The 19,013-nt window shown below is 48.0% G+C and overlaps 1 protein-coding gene across 8 annotated transcripts in view; it reads left to right on the top strand.

Annotated features, from left to right (window-relative positions):
- The window catches only part of PAG1 (phosphoprotein membrane anchor with glycosphingolipid microdomains 1), an 846,294-nt gene that overhangs the window by 126,236 nt on the left and 701,045 nt on the right, over positions 1 to 19,013 (top strand). For 7 of the 8 annotated variants that reach the window (XM_069621261.1, XM_069621265.1, XM_069621255.1 and 4 more), the window contains exon 2: positions 5,282 to 5,373. The exons of the other annotated variant lie outside the window; for it this stretch is intronic. The gene's annotated coding sequence lies outside the window, so the exon portion shown is untranslated. The remainder of the gene's footprint in view (positions 1 to 5,281; positions 5,374 to 19,013) is intronic. 8 annotated transcript variants of the gene reach the window in all.

Raw genomic sequence — 19,013 nt, 5'->3', positions numbered from 1 at the left:
GGGTGCATGTTCTCCCTCTCCTCCCCAACCTAGGCAATCCTGGCACAGGTTATTTACTATCCAGGTAACGGTAACCCCTCCTGCCTAATAACTTGTCTTACACACTGGGATGACATAAAGGCATACGCTCTAGTTATCAAAGATCCCTCAGGGAAGTAGTAAAAGGCCCTAAACTGTCAGTGATGTTGGTACTATGGGGTGGTGTATGGATGTGCCATTGGATCCTCAAACCCCACTCTTCTCTTTAGTACTCTTCTCTCCCTGTGCACTCCCCCACCCAACTCCTCCACCTTCTCTCCTTACTATGTTTCCCTGATGTCCCTCTCTTCCGACTCTTCCATGTGTCTCGCCACCGTCTCCCTGATATTTCTTCCTGCGTCTATCACCTACCTCCACCTTACGATGTGTCTGCCTTTCTGATCCTACTAATTCTCCTGCTCCTCCCCAACGCTACTATTCCCTCCTCCGCTCTACCATTCTCCCTTCTCCACACAATTACTCCGCCTTCTTCATATTGCGCATTAACTCTTACTTGGGGATCTTGTGTCCTGCTCACCCTTCCAATATATTCACACTCGCTATTCTCCTGCCCTGCTTCTCCCTTGCACTTTTCTCATCGCACAATACTTCTACATCCCTCTGTACTATCCCTAATCTCCCCTAACATCCATTCCCTCCTTAACTACTGCCCTACTCCTATCTCCCAAGCTATCTCTAGCTTTCCCTCTCCGCACCTTCTAGACACCCCACCCTCATTTCCAGCACTACGCTAAATTGCTTAAATTCTGCTGCTAATTCCTCTAGCACTCTGCTCCTCCGCCCATCCCCCACCCTCTACCTGGCCATTAGGTCCACCTTCATCTCCTCTGACCTCCAACCCACACTCTGCTTCTTCTTCTATATTGTGGTGTAGGTGGCCCTGTGCCCCCTTCCCTCTTCGATTGGCTGCAGCACTCACCTGACTTTCTGCACCAATCGGTGCCTGTTTTTTCCCCAGGGGCTGTGTTATTCAGGCTATTCAGAAACTCTAAGCCCCGCTCCTTTCCCCGGAGTCATTTTGCTGACAGTCTCTGATGATTTCCATGATTTTTCTGCCACGTGCCAGTGGTATGGCGTTCGTTTTTTCTTTTTGTGTTGTGGCGAGTTCTGCACTTTTCTGAGGTTCTGGTCGATGTTGGAAAGCGGTTAAGGCTGTGATACTGTGTCTTGATTGCAGTGTTTGTTTTCCCCCTCATTAGGATCCGGTCCAGATTTTCTCTTTTGTACCCAGGGGTGTTCTGGGAGTTGATGTTCAGAAATGAAGAGAACACGTGCCAGAAAGAGTAGCAGGAGGCATTCTACAACAAATAGTGGCACCACTTTTAAAATTTAAGGCACACTGAGGGTTTTCAAAGACTGGAGCCCCTCCTCCCCAAACTCCCATTTCCTCTATCGGTGGGTCTGGGTTTTGTTTTGGTGTTCCTTCCCCAGAATGGGAACGGTAGCCATTCCTCCTCCACCCCTTGACTCTGCCCCTACTAGAAAATCAATAGCGAGTTCAACCAGGAGCTTTCAACTACTGCTTAATTGTACTGAAATTGAGCTCTGGGTGAGATTTTTACATACAAGTTCGAATGCAAAACTCCATGCAATCCTTGTAATTTCTCAATCAAAGCTCAACTAAACTTCAACTAGTTCTCAACTTAACAAAATGAGGGTTTGTTGAGCATTGGTTGGTGCTCAACTTGCCTTGAATTAATGCGTGGTGAACGCTCATTTAAAACTTTTGTACGGGGGCCCCTGTTACAGTTGACTAAAATGTCACACTTCTAGAAATTGGTGATTATATCAAAATTGGAACATGTGACTTTTGCACCACTTTGGGCTGGTTGCTATTGGACTTGTGACAATAGGCCACCAGAATACTTTATTTTGACTTGTGGTGTGCCGGTGATGGATTAATTGCTTCATGTAACCCAAAGAGGAGAAGGTCTGGGTGACGGGAAAGATCAGAGGGTCAGCGGTGAATCCTCCTAAAGCATTCACAGTACTAGTAATCGCATTGCAGCCTATGCAAGTGCTACAAGGTAGTCCATGTTGAAAGCCAGTTAGGGCTGTGGTTTGATTGGTGGCAGAGGCGTTGCTGAGGGGGCTATAGCCCCGGGTCTTTTGGTTGTAGCCCCAGATAGAATCTCAGGGATTACAACCAAAAAGGCTAGCTACCCCCCAGTCCTGACAGTCCCAAAATTAGCATAGCCCCGGATCTTTTCCAGACGTAGCAACACCCCTAATTGGTGGTATGAGTGCCCGTCGGGAGTCATCTTGTCTAAGGCCCAGTTGGCTCCCTGACTATCGGAGTCCTCTGGAACAGCCGGCTCATCGTTTCACACCTCCTTTGGATTAGGGACCGTTTGAGCAATTCTGCCTTAAGTTCTCGCCAGACTTTTGCGTATTCTTCACTCCTCTGCTCTCTTGGCAGCTTATTCCAGAGCGTGTGACCAGTCCCTGGTTGTGTTCTTGCACCGTGTGGCAATGTTTTGAACCAGGGAGTAACAAGTCTTATCTCTGCGATTGGCCTGTGATATCCACTTGGGATGCAGTTGTTGATTTTGACTCTGAGTCGTCTCGACAGATGAAGCACAAGACTTGAATGTTTGCTCTGGTCGATGGTCTCGATGTTACGGATGAATTGAAACTGTTGGTTTGTTCTTTTGGGTAGTCTCATATTGGTACAGTTCCCCGGGGCTGGATGCTCAGTCGCATCTCCGAAGCCTGGCTGGATCGCATGGAACGTTTGGCCTCACAGTGCTGACGTGAGCTGCGGTGATGCTCCAATCCCCCAGCATTTGAGGACAATGCGCAAACCTCCATGATTTGCATCACGCATGCTCCCATCATTCATTCACTGTGAAAGCTCTAGCACCTCCAATCCCACAGAGAGCCTTCCGCAGTCAACCAGGAATGGCCAGATCCTTTAGTGTAAGTGTAGCTGGTCCGATAGCACAGCGAGTAGAGCGCTCGCTTTGACATCCATGCAGAACCTGCTGATGCAGGTTCGGATTCTGGCAGGGCCAAACTCAGCCTTTCATCCTTCTTAGGTCGATAAATGAGCACCACACACCGTGGGTAATAATAAGCAGCGCTCAGATACCTGAGGATTCGTAGCGCTATAGAAATGCCAAATTATTATTATAATACACAATTCAGAAACAATAGGTATGAAAACCGTAATCTACACCATCATTGGTTTCCTCATGGTATGTGTCATAAGCTTAAACCCAGATTTAGGCATTGGAGTGTTTTAAACAATAATAGACACAAGGTTTTTGTGATGGATCATGACTAGCTGTGCCCCACTTCACCTTTGTTGAGCTAACTAGATAACGCGTTGTGCTCTGTTTGTGAGTGTTGCATTACTTGTTGTGCAATTACTAGAGCTACCCCGGCCGTTGCGGACATCTGCACAACCAGAGGAAAATTCAAAGATATTTTGAGGGTGGGGTTGATGTTTCATTTTATTGCAAATGCTGCTATTATTAAAACAAAAGGAAATGTAACTGTACTAACTATACAAAATGTTAGCAAGAGCCAGTTTACAATATCCATTTGTAATCACTACCAGTGTATTTGTCGTAATAAGAATGTTACGTCTTTTACTGAGCAAAGCACATTCATGTATATGGGCTTTTCTGGTAGGCTACCATTCCAAAATGGACTGGCTGATCCAACTATTGACTCTTTGGAATACAACTGCGAGAAAGTGGACTGGGACAAGTTTGTTGCTTGCTTTGTACAAACGTCTCTGTAAGAAATGTGTAAGCTTGAATCATTAAGCACATAAGGCGCCTAGGACCTGGTGCTCATTTCGTTTGTACAGCACACACCCTGGCATTGGCGTGTTTGTGAGAGAGAGTGACCCACCAAGGGTTAAAGATGCCACGGGGACCTGGGGAAACAAAGGAAAAGTAACTTCCTCTGGTGACCCCTCGCATGAGAGGTCACCATAGGAAGTTACAGTGACTGACAGAAATGCGATGCTGTTACTGGCTGACACTTCTGTCAGATTGTCTGACCTAATGGCGGCAGCCACAACGGGATAATGCATCTCACCAATGTTGTGGTGGGACGGGACCCTGGCTCAACACCACTTTTGGGAGACTGCTGGGCCGGGGCCCAGCCCACTAAAAGCACTAGTTGTAGCACCCGAGCTTCTATCCTGGGCTAGAACCAAAATCTGGGCTACAGCTCCCCGCCTCTCCAGCAACACCTGTGGGGGGTAAGGGGGTTACTTTTACAAACGGCAAGCCACCCATCATATCCCGGGGGATTTAGCGGGCCTGGAAAGGACGCTGAATGAGTACTCAAATTACAGTGCATTTGGAGCTCTAAAGTGGAACCAAACGACTAGCAGGAAGGAAGGTGCGCATGCGCTCTGGTGCGCCCTCAATGGAGGGGTCCTTGGGGCCTTCTGACTTCCCTGAAGAGAGGTGGCTCTTGTGGGGCGCTGCTTTTACTGAATGGGAGAGTTCCTGGCCTCCCAATTCGGATCTTCCGCAGGCGAGAGTGCTGAATGTTATCCACGAGAAGGACCTTCTTGCCGCAGCATTAAGCGCGATGTGTGCTAATTCAGACGCTGGCTGCAGGAATACTACCGCGCTGGAAGGAATTCAAATAATGTGATGAAATGTCCCCAGCTGCATCTGGGGGGCTTAAAGTTAACGGGTTTCCATTCCGGTTATTCGGCGTGGGCCTTTCATTTTTATTTCAAATATTAAAATGGTAGATCCCTAGCACTAAAATTGGGATTTGTACTTTTTCTAAAATGTAATGATGTGCTTATTTAAGCGGGCTCTTATTTGTTACTTGTTCGAGAATAGTTTTCATGTTTTACCAAGTAGCGTGTAGTTCAAAGTGTTGCTATTTTTATCCCATCATATATAACTATATTTTTTTAATTAAAGTTAATTCCAGGCGCATCAGTTGTCATCTTGGCGAAGCAGAGCAATAACGTGCTGAAAGGGTTGGGTTCAAATGGAAGCTCAACAACTAGTCCCAAATGCCACACATGTATAAATCGTTTTTCAAAAGGAGGAATTGATGGTGCTTGCGCGTGCTGACGCTGATGGTGCTTGCGCGTGCTGGTGCTGAGGGTGCTTGCGCGTGCTGATGCTGCTTGCACGTGTTGTTGATGCTGACGGTGCGCTCCTGCCAATGATTGGCTATAAGCGATGGGTCTGCAGGTGCCCGAGCTTAAACGCGCTCTAATGATGGCGCCCTTTGACCTTGCTCTTTGTCTCCCCAGGGACCCGCTTTCTTGAGGCCGCCCTGCGTCATTTGCGGCTTGCATACTGAACTGGATTAAAGCTGTCGAAGCAGAAGATTAGAGAATACATGGTATGTAATGAAGCCGTTGCCGCTTTGCATAAAATGACAAACCAATCGATATCGCCGCCTCTCTTTTGATGGGCGAAGGGCTCTGTCATTGGATAGGATGCTGTATTACGTTATAAAATGTGTGCATGTCGATTTCTGCTGGAGCTGCGGGAGTGCTGTGTTTCATTATGTCTCGCTCGTGTGATTAAGGGCGGCTGAAGGGGATGGCCCCAGTATTTTCCGTACGGCTCGCTTATGAAGTGAGCTGGTGAGGTGGTTGCACACCTAGTGAAAGGCTGGATAACCGGCCTCCTCAGAGAGCCCGTCGGCAGATGTCTTGGGTTCCGCACTCTGAGAGCGCTGTGGATCAGAGTGCGGGTATCAACAGTATTCTATCCAGGGCAGTTTCTAGCCAACTTGGTGCCCAGGGCAAGAATGTGTCCCTCCCCTCCGACTGGGACACTTCACTCCCAAACTACATTTGTGTCCTGCGACAAAATCCCTCCTCAATATGAATAAATAATTGTTATATAAATGAAGCTGGTTTCGTTGCATTGTAATGCGGGTCCACTGGCCACTGCCCCGGGATTGCAGATGTTCTGTTCGTACCACCTCACTTGTATTTCGCATGGGGCAATACTAGACTAACCGTATGAATTATTTTCTGATGGAAGGTTATCATTCCAAGATGGACAGTCTCGTACACTCTTATTGTACTCTTTCAAAATACCTCTATGACAGTGGGAATGGGGACAAATGGCACCAGTGAGGGTTCATGTATGCTTTGCATTAAATCACAGAGCATTTCCAGACTATAACCATGATCAGAGATCTCTATATTGAATAAACAAGTCTGTGATGAAAGGATTGGATGTGTGAATCGGTAAATTCAGAACAGATGCATGGCTTGGTGCTCACATCACTGTTAACAACACTCACCCTAACATTCAAATGTTTGTAATCATAAACATACATACTCATTTGGACAGCAAGTTTTTGGATGTGAGAATAAAATGGCTGCAGCATCAGCCACTCAAATGGGATACAAGGGCTCTTTTGCACTTGTTTCGGAAGAATATTAGATGAGACAGGCCTCAGTCTTGGTGTGGGCGTGCCCAACCGCCAATACAGAAACCTCTTTTGGGAATTATTTCTATAGACAGGACAGGATACTCAGAAGAGACCCAATAAACAATGCACAGAAAGGCTACACAGAAAGGATTGCATCACTTACAAACTGCAGCCTGATCAGTATAAGCTGGTGAAGCGTTTTAAACAAAACCGGCTTCTAATGCATGGTAAAGGGTCCACAGTTCTTCAGACACTACCTCCTCACTATTATGCAGGCCTCTGGGGTTATTTCTGCAAAAACGAGCAGGCCCATGCTTTATCTAACAGCTGGCATTAGCATCTCTTATTAATGCTGGCCTGTAGCTAGTGAAAATCATGGTGTGGCAGTGTAGAAACATTTTGGCGTGGTGGATGTATAATTTGAAGCAACTTCTTTGATTGTTTTATGCATTTAAGTGTGGGCACAGTGTGGCATGTTCGTCAAAGCTACGTACACAAAACGTTCCGCTATGCTATTGTATGGACATTGGACACTTCAGCCAAAAACAGGTATATTCAGGAGTGCCACATAGATGCCATTAACCAACAGGGTGGTTGTGTGTGCAGTGCACAAAACATTGCAGCACACCTATCACTGCATTGATTTGCCATGGACTACTGTCTGCATGGTGGCACACATTGAACTCTACTTTCCTAATTAAGGTGCCAAGTGACATTGAGTTGCCATCTGGTGTGTGTGCTAGGCAGTGGCTGGCTTGTTTAGAAAATTAAGACCTTGGGTGCTGAGCGGATGCCTTTAGTCCATGTCCCAAAGCAGCCACTAGAATACTTAAGCAAGAAAATGACAGTTAACCTTCCCAGGGATGCGCCATATGTAACTAAAAAGTAATATACAAAAAAAAACCTTTGTGTCCGATAAAGAGACATGAAAATAAAGAAAACGGTTTAAGAAATGTTCTTTGTGGCATTTTAATTCTCTTTGAAGAATGCATAGGTTTGGTCAGCTAACTGATACTTGTGCTGGCCTGGTGAATAAAAATGCCCCATGTTCAGTTCTTAACACTGAAATGTTAAGCACGTACTGTGTAAAAACAGTGGCTTGTTAAATGTGCCATCACTTATAAATTGCCCCACTTGAAAGGCTGTCGGCACAAAGAATAAGGGGCCCGGGGTGTGTGACTCCAGAGCATCTCACAATCTGTGTTTGCAATGTGCATTCCTTGGTTTGCATATTCCGAACGCATCGCAGTCATCCACAAATTGGCAGAGAGCAGCCAGCCGAACATCTCAGGCGCAGTCACCGGCACAGCAGGTTGCTTAATCTTTCGTCCAGCAAGCTCAGGGGCAGCATTCTGGGTGGGCCCCATACTGTGCCCCCCTCCTTAGCTATTTAACTCTGCGCCCCGGGACGTTGCCAGCTCTGCCCAGGCCAAGAAACTGGGCTGACTCTATCCTCTTTGAGCGGGAGGGCTGGCAAAGCATTGCTGACACTGCTCAAGTTGCTAGAAGGCCGCTTGGTCAGCACACCTGACGCCCCTATATGAGTGCGTGCATTGTGGAGCTCAAAATCTACTATGCTATCCTTCGTACTGAAAGCTGCCATTTCAGATCGTGTTCCAAGATGGTGGTTATTTCCCACTAAGATAGTGATGTGATATGCAGCGGTGTACCACCTTTCATGACTGCCTAGCCAATACTTTACTTCATTTTGGAAGTCCATTTTTTCAATAAATATACTTATCCCAAGATTGTCTTGTTGTTGCTTTACAAAGGGATTGTGTGAAAAATAGTACATTTCATATGGCATCATCAAAATATGCACTTGCCACGAGCCACTGGCCGGTGATAATGATGGACTTTTGGCCAGTATGCAGTGGAGCAGGGAGTGGAGAGTTGTTTTTGTCTGTCTTGCATCTTGCAACTTGATTTTGTTGCCCCATACGTGCATGGGGGCACAAAGGTTACTGTACTTGCAAAGCATGACGCAATTAAAGTAGCCTTCATTTTGGGTGCACTATGCAAGCCCTGACGCACTGCTTCTTTTACATTCTGCGTGAATGGGAGCGAGCATTGCGTGTGGCGTTGACACATTTTGCGCGCCATCTCCACGTAGGTAACGCAGAAACGCGTCCTTCATTTGCTGAACATCAATAAGCAGAGAAGGGAAGACCCCATTGGCGCACAGATCAGTGCACATCTCATGCGTGTCGGGCTTAATTTCTAGTCCATGCGCTCGGCTGGCGAATGCAAATGGCTCGGAGTCATGTCATTAGCATGATTAGCGCAGGTATGTGACGGAATGATGGCAGCGCTTTCAACATTTAACTGCCCGGCCCTTTAGGGATTCTGAGATGTGACCTACAGCAATGTCACTGGCCTGCCTGCCTGTCTCTGGGGATTTAGCTGCTAGGCCCAGGACAATTTCATCTGCATAGGGCAGAAAATGGACTGCAGAACGTATCTTGCCCAGAGTGCGGCGTCTGCAACTCCCCCACCCCCGCTCCTCCCCCGTTCCATCTATGGTTCCCAGGCATGCAAAAGGCACCCAAGTGTCCTGTGGGGAAACCTGCCCGCCAGCGGTTTCTGTCTGGCCTTGGATTTTGGGGTGAGTGTGTAGTGGGGAATTCTCCCGACTCCGTCGCCCTTTAAAATCCCAATCAAGCCAATGAGACGTTTCACACAAGCACAGGCAAATATAACAAACACACATGTGCAAGAAATGCCCTGATAAGGTGTGGAGCACAATGACTATTTTCTCCTATGTGCTTGTGTGATTTTGTTTTGGCCCTTGTATTTCTATTACCCTCGCTTATCCCATCGGGGGGTAATTGATAACTCCCGGCTGGTCTCCTTAGGTTATCCACACGCTGCTGCTCTCGGAGGGAGCCGTAATGAGTTGGATTCTGTGATGTGTTCCGCAGTCGTGGAGCAGTGTTTCGGTTCATGCCAGCTGCTGAGGATGGACCACTGGGAGAGAGGTGGGCAGAGCTCCAGATCAGAGGCGTGCCTGCCTGGTCTACTTGCAGAAATCAGGTCAAGGCTGCAAACACCACCAGGGTGTAACAGGTGCGCATTTGTAGGGCCTTTTGTGCCACCAGCTTTCAGCCCAGTGGCAGGAGGTGCACCGTCCACACAGAGCATCTCTGCGGTAGTGCTGCCTGATGTCAAGACGGCCTATATGGGGATAAGGGTTCTTTTCAATTACGGGAGCGGACACCTGCAAAGAATGTATGGATCACAAAGAAAATGGTAAAATAGATGATTTCACTTGGCTGAAAGTACAGCAGAGGTGAAAGAGAACTGATTTTATTCCCTAGATAATCATTTTACTCCCTGCGTCCCAACATAGGGAGTACAATTCTCCTTCATATTTCTATGAAGAGCCCAGGCGGGATATGATATTAGAATGACCACCTTAACTGTAACCCTTTTGGTATGTCCCAACTGTGGGTGCCGTGTCCTTTCCTAGTTCAAAACGTGTTTAGTATCAACTACACACACAATGCTTTGCTCGGTATTTGTTGGTTGGTTGTCTGAATTAAGGAGGTGCTCCACTGACCGGTGTGGACTTGCGTCAGTTACCGGCTTCATGGTTTTTACAGCGGTGTAGCCAGCGTCGGTGTCGTGAGCCACTGTGTGCAAAGACTCGCACCCAAGCTAGGCTATCGCAAAATGTATCGCTTTGTCTCTGTAGCTACATTGTGGGGTTAGAAGAGCCAGACTACGTCTTTCCCACTGGTTAAGGAAGAAAGCAGCAAAATGAAACAAACTATACAATGTGGGACCGTTGACCAAACGGAGTGCAGGAGGCTGCACCCTTATAGTGCAGAAATCTTGGAGTCCATAATACTTGCACCAAATCGAAGACCTCATGCTTGGTTAGCTTTACGGGGCTAGGGTGACAGCCAAATAACTGACTGGGGATGTCGGACCTTTAAAAACTGATTGGTAGTGTTAACACCCCTTTATATACCCCAATACCCAACAGTGATTTTTCCAAAGACCCCAATAACTGCCAGCTTGTGTGTCTATCAACCATGTGGATAAGCTAACGGATACGAAGTGACCTCCTGGTACAGATGACCAATGAGCCTTAGGTGAGTGAAGATGCTCTTTACTAGGTTGTAGGTTACAAGTAGTAAGTTACAGGTGCAATCGGGACATGGGTAGGACACATACATCAGGAGACATCTACAGGCACCCTCTCTTTCAGGCCCACCTCAGCTGACACTCTTGGAACACACTGTACATAACATACTCTCAGCATTCTGCATCCAAGCACTCGTAACATTCCAAGCTCACATAGCAACAGGAGGGAAGCCAATTACAAGTCACAACACTAACACCACTGTGGCCGTCAGTAAATGGGCCTAACGTGCAGTAACGGACTGTGGGCAGTGATGACATCCAAATGACTTCCTCCACATTGGTTAAGCACCCGAAAGCCGTGGTGGAAGTGTAAGAAAACAAGCAGTGGAACTATGTGCCCTGCTGGCCAGTCCCCCACAAACCCCCATCACACCCCCCTGACGCGCAATACAAACGGCCTTTCCACCTGCACCCCTGTGCAAACGCTGAAGGAAACGCATGACCTTTTATTCATTGTCCCCCACAGCATGCAGCTTTACACACCCTACCCATTCAAATCACCCAGCATTCGCCCTCTTAAAAGGTTAGTCACCCCTCCCACCTACCCATTAACTGTATGTAAAGCTGTGCCTGCAGTAGTTTCACGTTATGTTGCTAAAACGCAAAAGAAACTTTCTAATTACTGCAGGAGAAAGAGCTATGATGCAACTGGAATAATAACAGCAACCCATCAGACCCACAATAGGTCACCGTGATATGAGGTTGGAGCTGATCCAACAGGTCGCATGTTCGAATCTCCAGTAAGGTGAAAGCAAAAAACAAACTCGCATCGCTGTGTAAGGGAATGGCATACCAACGGAAGTGCACGTTTCAACTTCTTCCTAGACTTTTTTTTTTAAATAATAATTTTATTAATTTTTATAACAAACAAAACATAACCATCACACCTGACAGTTTCGGTTACAAGCTTCTCAAGCATACATTTGCATATTATTTATTACTGTCTTACCCCCTCCCCCCCATTTTAACTCGAGCTTCCACTTCCGTTCATCGGATTACCCTTCTGGGGTTAATCCCCTTCTTCGTTCTCGGATGTGTCATGTTCACTAGAATTGGCATGGGAGGATCTCGATAATGTAGCTACCTTATGTCTCCATGCTGTCAGAGGCCCCACTTAGTTATCCTCCTCTCTACCAGCTGCCTCATACCATGCCACTGTCTCGGCTTACTCCCATTTCAGGAGGTCGTGCCACCATAACTCTAGTCTGGGTCTGTGGGCTCCTTTCCAGCTCATGGCTATTCTTCTTTTGGCCAGGATATAGGCCAGGTCCTTAAGTTTGCAGGCGTGTTTAAGGTTGCCTGGTCTGGTGAATCCCCCCAACATGCATGCCCATATAGATTCCATATCTAGCTTGATTCCCTTTTCCAATAATCGTAGCTTAACTTCCTCCCAGAATTTTCCCACCTCTGGGCACGCCCAGAACACATGGATCATCCATGCATCCACCTCCCTGCACTTGGGGCATTTTTCTTCTTTATTTCCAAAACTGGAAACCTTTCTGGGGGTCATTTATGCCCTATGGGTGACATATCACTGTATCTGCTGCAGCCTTGCATTCCTAGACACCTTTTTGTGATATTTGAGCTCTTTCCCACTGCCCGTCTTGCATAGGTTCTCCCGCTTCCTCCTCCCAATCACATCTCAATTGGAGCAGCTCCTTTCCCACTCTGGACATCACCAGCTCATAGATCCGGGATTTTTCGCGCCCTCCCTCCGAGATATCATACATAGTTTCTATAGCAGTGTCAGGTTGTTCTGCTAGTGCTATTTCAGACCACGTTTCTTTCACCCGTTTGATTATTCTTGTATGTGTGATATATTGCCCCATGTGTACCCTAGTCTCGTCTACTATCATTTAGAAGTCCAATGCCTTCCCTTCTTGCCATACATCTCCCGGGGATGCCAGCCCCACCGGCTCCCAGTATTTGAGGGTCCCTTTCTGCAATTGCTCACCCCCCCCTGCATAGCGCCACAAGTGGCGCCTATGGGGAGCATGGGGTTGAGTTTCCCCATAGCTCGGCATGCTTTGTGCCATATCTGCCAGCCCAGTTCCAGCAATCTTGGTCTCCCCCGTAACTCTAGTGTGGGTAGCCAAATCAATTCTTTTAGAAAATAAGGGTCACATTCACCCTGCAGTAATCTAGATTCTGCTGTCTCATCTTCGGACAGCCAACCAAGCGACATATTGTAACTGCCCTGCCAAATGGTACATCTCAAGGTTCGGCAGGTTTATGCCACCTTTGTCATGCGTGTTCTGTAGTTTCCACGGGGGCACTCTATTTCTGGAGTTGTGCCACAAAAAGCCTCTACATATGCTTTCGAGTTTATTGAAGAACCGTTGGGCAACATGTGTGGAATGTTTACGAAAGCAATGTAATAGCCTAGGTAGGACTACCACCTTAAGCAAGGCCGCCCTTCCCACCATGGCTAGGGGGAGCTTTGCCCAGAACCCCATGCTATTCTTGATTCCCTCCACTGCTCTCTGTGTTATATTTATGCTCGTCTTCATTCGTATGATATATGTTGATCTCCAGGTAACTGAATGTTTTGGTCTCCCAGGCTATCTGCAAAATGTCTAAGCTCTCCCTTGGGACTCCCCTGTAGCTCCCCAAGGGGAACATACATGATTTTTTGGGGTTCACCGCTATGCCCGACAGTCGCGTAATGCTCCATCACCTCCAGGATGTATTGCAAGTTCTCTTCTGGGTACCGTAGATACAGCAGCATATCATCCGCATACGATATCAAGTGCGGTCCCCCCTTAGTGTAGACCCCTGTTTCTTCGTATTGCTGTCTCAAGTAGATCGCTAATGGTTCTAGCGCGAGGATATACAGCATTAGGGACCATGGACAGCCCTGTCTCGTGCCTCTGCTGAGTTGCCACTTATCTGAAATGATCGCTCCCATCTTGACCCTGGCGGTTGGTGAGCTATACTCCACAGGTACCCTGGCCCCATTCCGTATTCTCTCAATGCCGCCATCATCCAGGGCCACCTTACGGAGTCAAAGGCCTTCACTGCATCTAGCGAGACTATTGCTATTTCACTTGGGTCACCCTCCGCCTTTTCTATAATATGGTGGAGCCTCCTGTGGTTATCGGATATGCTTCTGCCTGGGACATATCCAGTTTGGTCGGGGTGTATGAGTTTGTTTATTACCCTCTTCAGTCTATTCGCTAGCATGGCCGTGAGGATTTTACTGTCCTGGTTTAGCATGGATAGGGGTCTATATGACCCACATTCCATGCTTGGCTTGTCTGGTTTGAGAAGTGGAATAATCATCGCCTCCCTCAGGGATTCCGGCAGTCTCCCTTTCTCTAGGCCTTGTTTAACATTGCCAGTATTCACTAGGGAGCCCATCTGTCCCAGGGGCTTTGCTCGTGGGAAAATGTAGTACCACTGTCTCTAATTCCTCTATTGTGATTGGGGCATCCAGGTGCTCTGTCTTCCTCATTCAATTTAGGTAGTACTATATCCTCTAGCGTGCCTTGTATCTCTTGCTCTGCAGTTTCCCCTACATCTTCATAGAGGCGTTTATAGAATCTAAGGAGTCCCTCATTCACACTCTCTTGGGTGTTCCAGACTTGGCCTGCTTCTCCCGTTATCTCCTTAACCGCTGGTCTTGGTGTCTCGTTCTTGTATAGCCATGCAAGCAGCCTTCCCGGTTTATCACCCCCTGCGTGTTGTCTTTCAATTTATTTTTTGTAGTTCAGGTTGTATAGCCTCTCCCAGAGCCTACTACACGCCTGTTGCAATTGGCTCGCCTGTTCGGCATTTTCCTGTGAGGCACCCTCTCTTTTCATAATTGCTTCTAGTTTCTTTTCTGTCTCCTGTAGCTCTCACACTATACCTCTTTGGAGCCCTCTGGATTTTGATATGGCCGCCCCCCTCACTACCAGCTTGAAGGCCTCCCGTAGGGATCCCTCTGACTCCACACTTCCTGTATTATTTTCAAAATACCCAATTAGCTCCTCCTTTAGGTCCTCTCGGAATGCAGTATCTCTCAGTGCCTCGGCTCTAAGCCTCCATGTTGGGATCCTGGTTCTAGGGGGCTGATGTTGCCACTTCAGGACCAGGGGGGAGTGGTCCGATTAATATTCTCACCTTATATTCTGAGCCCATCATTTCCCCAGCAAGTTCCGAAGCGGCGAACATATAATCCAGTCTCGTATATAGGTTGTGTGGGGCAGCATAGTGTGAGTAATGCCTATCATTAGGGTGTTGCTGTCTCCATATATCTTCCAGTCTGAAGTCTCTCAGCAGAGCTTGTAGCATTTTCGCTGCGGGGGTGGGCTTATTTAATTTGGTGTCTGACCTATCCCTTTTGGGGTTCAGCATGCAATTGAAGTCCCTACCCCATATAACTGTGCCTCCTATGTGGGGGCTGATTTTACTATATAGTGTCTTAAAATAGGCCACTGTGTCCTGGTTAGGGGCATAGGTATTTATAATGCACAGTTCTTTATTCTCCAACAACCCCTGGATCACTACCATCCTCTCGTCCGGTTCCTCCGTGGCCTGTAGCAACTGGAAGGGCACATGTGGCGCCACCCAGGTGATTACCCCCCTGGCATATGCCGAATACATTGCTCCCATGGTGGTCCCCCTCCATTTTTTCTTCACCACCTCTAGTTTCTCTTTGGTGAGGTGGGTTTCTTGCAATAAGGCTATGTCTACTTTTTGCCTTCTCAGGTACATCATCACCTTGTTTCTTTTCAGATAGCTGTTGAGACCTCTGACATTCCAGGTTACTATTCTAAGGTCTCCCATTGTCTTCCATACCCTTCTCCCTCCGTGTCCTTCCCTTCGAATAGCTTGGCGTGGTTGTGAGCTCGTTCCCCATTTAATTTCAACATAACACCCCCAACTACCACTCCATCCCCCATCTCCACAACTAAATGCACTACACACTTCCCAAATCCCTGGCCCTCCCCCCACCCATCCCGTTCCCAACTGTTGCCCAGCTCCATCCCTGGATCTGAGGCTGTCCCACATTTTGTCCTTTCTCTGGGTTGCCGATATTAGGAGCCCAGCAGGAGGTTACTGGTCTGTCGGTAACCTAACTAAACTATCTGTGGGGGGGTGAGAGCGAATTCATCAAGATCCCTGCAATTTTGTGCTTGTGCGCCATGCCCGGTCAAATCTCTTAATTTAACCTATATTCAAGTCCCAGTGTCTGGTTTTACAGCACTTCGATTACTGCATGCGCTATCTTACTTGTCTGATCCATCTTCTTTCGGGTTGCCTGTTTCCGATGGGCAGTTCTGGGTGTCCAGCCACTCTGTCGCGTCCTCAGGGGTGTTGAAGAACAGAGCTCTGTTTTTGTGATGGACCTTCAGTTTTGCCGGAAACATCTGCATATATTTTTAGCCCGCCTCTCGTAGTCTTTTCTTCACTGACCCATAGTTCATTCGTCGTCTCTGCACCAAGAGTGTGTAATCCGAGTACGCTGTAATGTTCGCTGAAGCCCTTTGTATCGTGCCTCCTTTTCGAAAGTGTTCTAGGATCTTATTGATAATTCAGGATTTTGGCAATTATTGGTCTGGGGGGCTCCTGGCAGTGGTCTCCTTGTCAAGGCTCTGTGCGCTCTTTCCACTGCAAATCCTTGGGTGAGCGCCCCTCCCCCTATTTCTTGCAGTAGCATCGTCTCAACATAGTCCATTGGGTTTGATCCCTCTGCGCCTTCAGGTGGTCCCACAATACGAATGTTATGTCTCCGAGCTCATCCTTCCGCTTCCTCCGCTCTATTTTCCAGATTGCTCACATGTTGTTTCAGGATGTGGACCTCCGATGTATGAGCCGCACATGCAGCTGTGTTTGGAGTCACCACTTTTTCCAGTTCGCCTGTGCGTTCTGCTAACGCTCTGACATCTTGTCTGAGTAGATTAACTTCCTCCTGGACTGCGCCAACTTCCAGTGCTGCCTTAAGTTCAACAATGGCTGACTCCAGTTTAGTTTCCCATGTTAGTTTCAGGTCCGCAATTGCTTACAGGATTTGTTGATCTTTGCGCACTGGGGTATTGTCCGCGGGGGGGGGGGGGGGTTTCTCCTTGGTCCTTGCCCCTTCCGTCAGCTGCGGTGTTCTTGCGTATTCCTCCAGCGTTGGTTTTTTCCATTTTGTTTTTGTCTGTTTATTCACCATCTCAATGTTGTTGTGAGTCTTAGTTCTGCTAATTGGCAGCGTGGTCTCTGGCTCACCAGATTTGTTGTGTAGTTAACTGTGGCGCCTGGGAAAGGCTTGGGTTTGGGTCCACTTATATTGTTTGTATAATCCCTCGAATGGGTTGTGCTCTCCCACGTCTCCTAGCCGCTGCCATCACTATTGCCTCTGTATGCCGGCCTTCACTTGGCCGTGTCAACTTGTCCGCCCTTCAGGTTTCGTGGTCCCATGTTGGCCTTGTGTCTGACCTGTCGTTTCTTTGCGTGCCGCAGGGCCTCTTTTTGATGTGTCTAACAGTGCCTCACATTGGCATCGTTGTGTCCTTGTGCAAGGATCCGCTCCCAGCCTCTGCATGGCATGCTCCATGATTGCCTCGCCTCTTGGCCCTGCTCTGGTACGTCTGCCAGTGTCCTTCGTTGGGTCCCTTATGTTTGTGCCTCTGAGCACGCTCTCCGTTTCAGCTCACCATGCTCCGTTGTTATTGCGTGCTGGCTGCTTGATTCCAGTTGTTTACGGGACGTGCTGCGTGCTTGCCTTGTATGGTTTTTGTGGTAGATCTCCTGGCAGTGGGTACATTGTTTGTGTCCCCTTGTGTGTTATGTTGCGCAGTCTTCCGAGGCTTTATTCCTCCTTCTTTCACATGGGTTATGTTCTCAGCTTCCCCATTTGGTTATTCTGCAGTATTTGGGCTCTCCCTGGTGCCATGTTCTCCCTTCTTGCAGCGTGTTGTGTCTGTGTGGTCTGAGGGCTATGCTGTGTCCTTATGCATGCTGCAGTATTGTGGGCAGATTGCGTGTTTTGGTCACAGTTTAGTATTAGCCCAATCTTGTGAGGACTTCTTCCCACTTCCCCCTGCGGTCTGCACTGTGCACTTGCTCATAGTTATAGTGCAGTTTACTAGATTGTGCCAGTCCAGCACCAGAGCAGCTCACCCAGCTCTCAAGGCGTCGGGCCCTACCTGCTGCCTCTCCTTTGGTCGGGTCGCCTCAGAGCCTCAATCAGCTACAGCCGCCGTGATCTTCCGACGTGGTTTCCTGCACGCGTCTGTGCTTTGAGTCTTTATTACATCCAGTATTGTGTGTCTCGCGCACCAACGGAGAGTGGCAGTCTTCCTCCCTATGCTGACTTTAATTTTGAAGGCGCCGCCTGCGCTTCACCTGTGCCAGCTTTGTGTCATAAAGTGTCGGCGGCAGTGAATCTGCTTAATATGCAGGTCTTTGAGGTACCCCTACCGACGGTGCTCACCTTGTGCCTCTCTTCATAATGTCCCACCATTTGTACAGGGTATCATGTCTTTATTGTTCATGAGGCAAACATGTGCGCCAGCGGCCATGCAGAGGCTTGCAGAAACTTTGTAACCATGTCACGGGCTACAATATTGCTTTGTCGTTGCGGGGCTCCCGTTCTATCTTCGTTGTGCTCGCTTGGCCTTTCAAAGGGGACGCACCATCCAGCACCCCCCGAACTCTCCGGCACTCCGTCATGCTGCTTTCTAGCGACAGCATTTAGTCCCGGGCTCTGCAGCACCACAGCTATATGCGGTCTCTCCAGTGCAGAGGCCCTTGCTTTCGGTACTTGCATGCAGAAATGTTAGTTTCCTTCTCCCAGCCTTGCGATTGCATCTGCCAAGCTCGCTGAGGTCTGATCACTCCTCGAGCATGTCACAGCTGCCCTGCTTCTTTATTCGTCTTGATCAGCCTCGCGGCTCCAGTCCTTTTTACCACCTACTCACCATCTTCCTTTTCTTTCCCTGCCTAGATGCTCCGCCGCTGCTTTTGCTTGTGTTCGTCAGACAACGTGTTGGATCACTTTATTTTCACGCACACCTCATTCCTTACACCTTTGTACGCTTGGCTTTTCAGTATTGCGCTTCGCTGCAGTCTGTATTCATGGCTTTTTTTTAAGGATTATTAAGGATTGGCAGGAGCTCTTGGAATCGTGACCTCTCACATGGCTCTGTAGCCACGCCCCCCAACTTCGTCCTAGATTTTTTTATTTTAAAACGAAACCATTCCATAACGGTTTGTTTTCAAAATAAAAGTATAGGAACGGTAAAACTTAAACAATAAAATAGAAGGGCACCAATCCCAACATGTGCTGCCCACTTCGACCACTGGCCCCAAGCATGGCTGGTGGTTATGCTTACATCGCAATAACTGGCCATAGGAGGCCAATGTTCCAGCACCTAACTGTGCTTTCAAACTCTCAGCTTTCAGAAAAGAAGACTCTTTTTTGCTAACGGGTTCTGAAAAGATGTGAAACATTGAGGCCTTCTTGGACT

This window comes from Ambystoma mexicanum, chromosome 5q, assembly GCF_040938575.1.
Source record: "Ambystoma mexicanum isolate Mex_15411 chromosome 5q, UKY_AmexF1_1, whole genome shotgun sequence".
NCBI lineage: Eukaryota > Metazoa > Chordata > Amphibia > Caudata > Ambystomatidae > Ambystoma > Ambystoma mexicanum.
The sequence above is the reverse complement of the archived record's forward strand: the minus strand, read 5'-3'. Positions and strand labels throughout refer to the sequence as shown.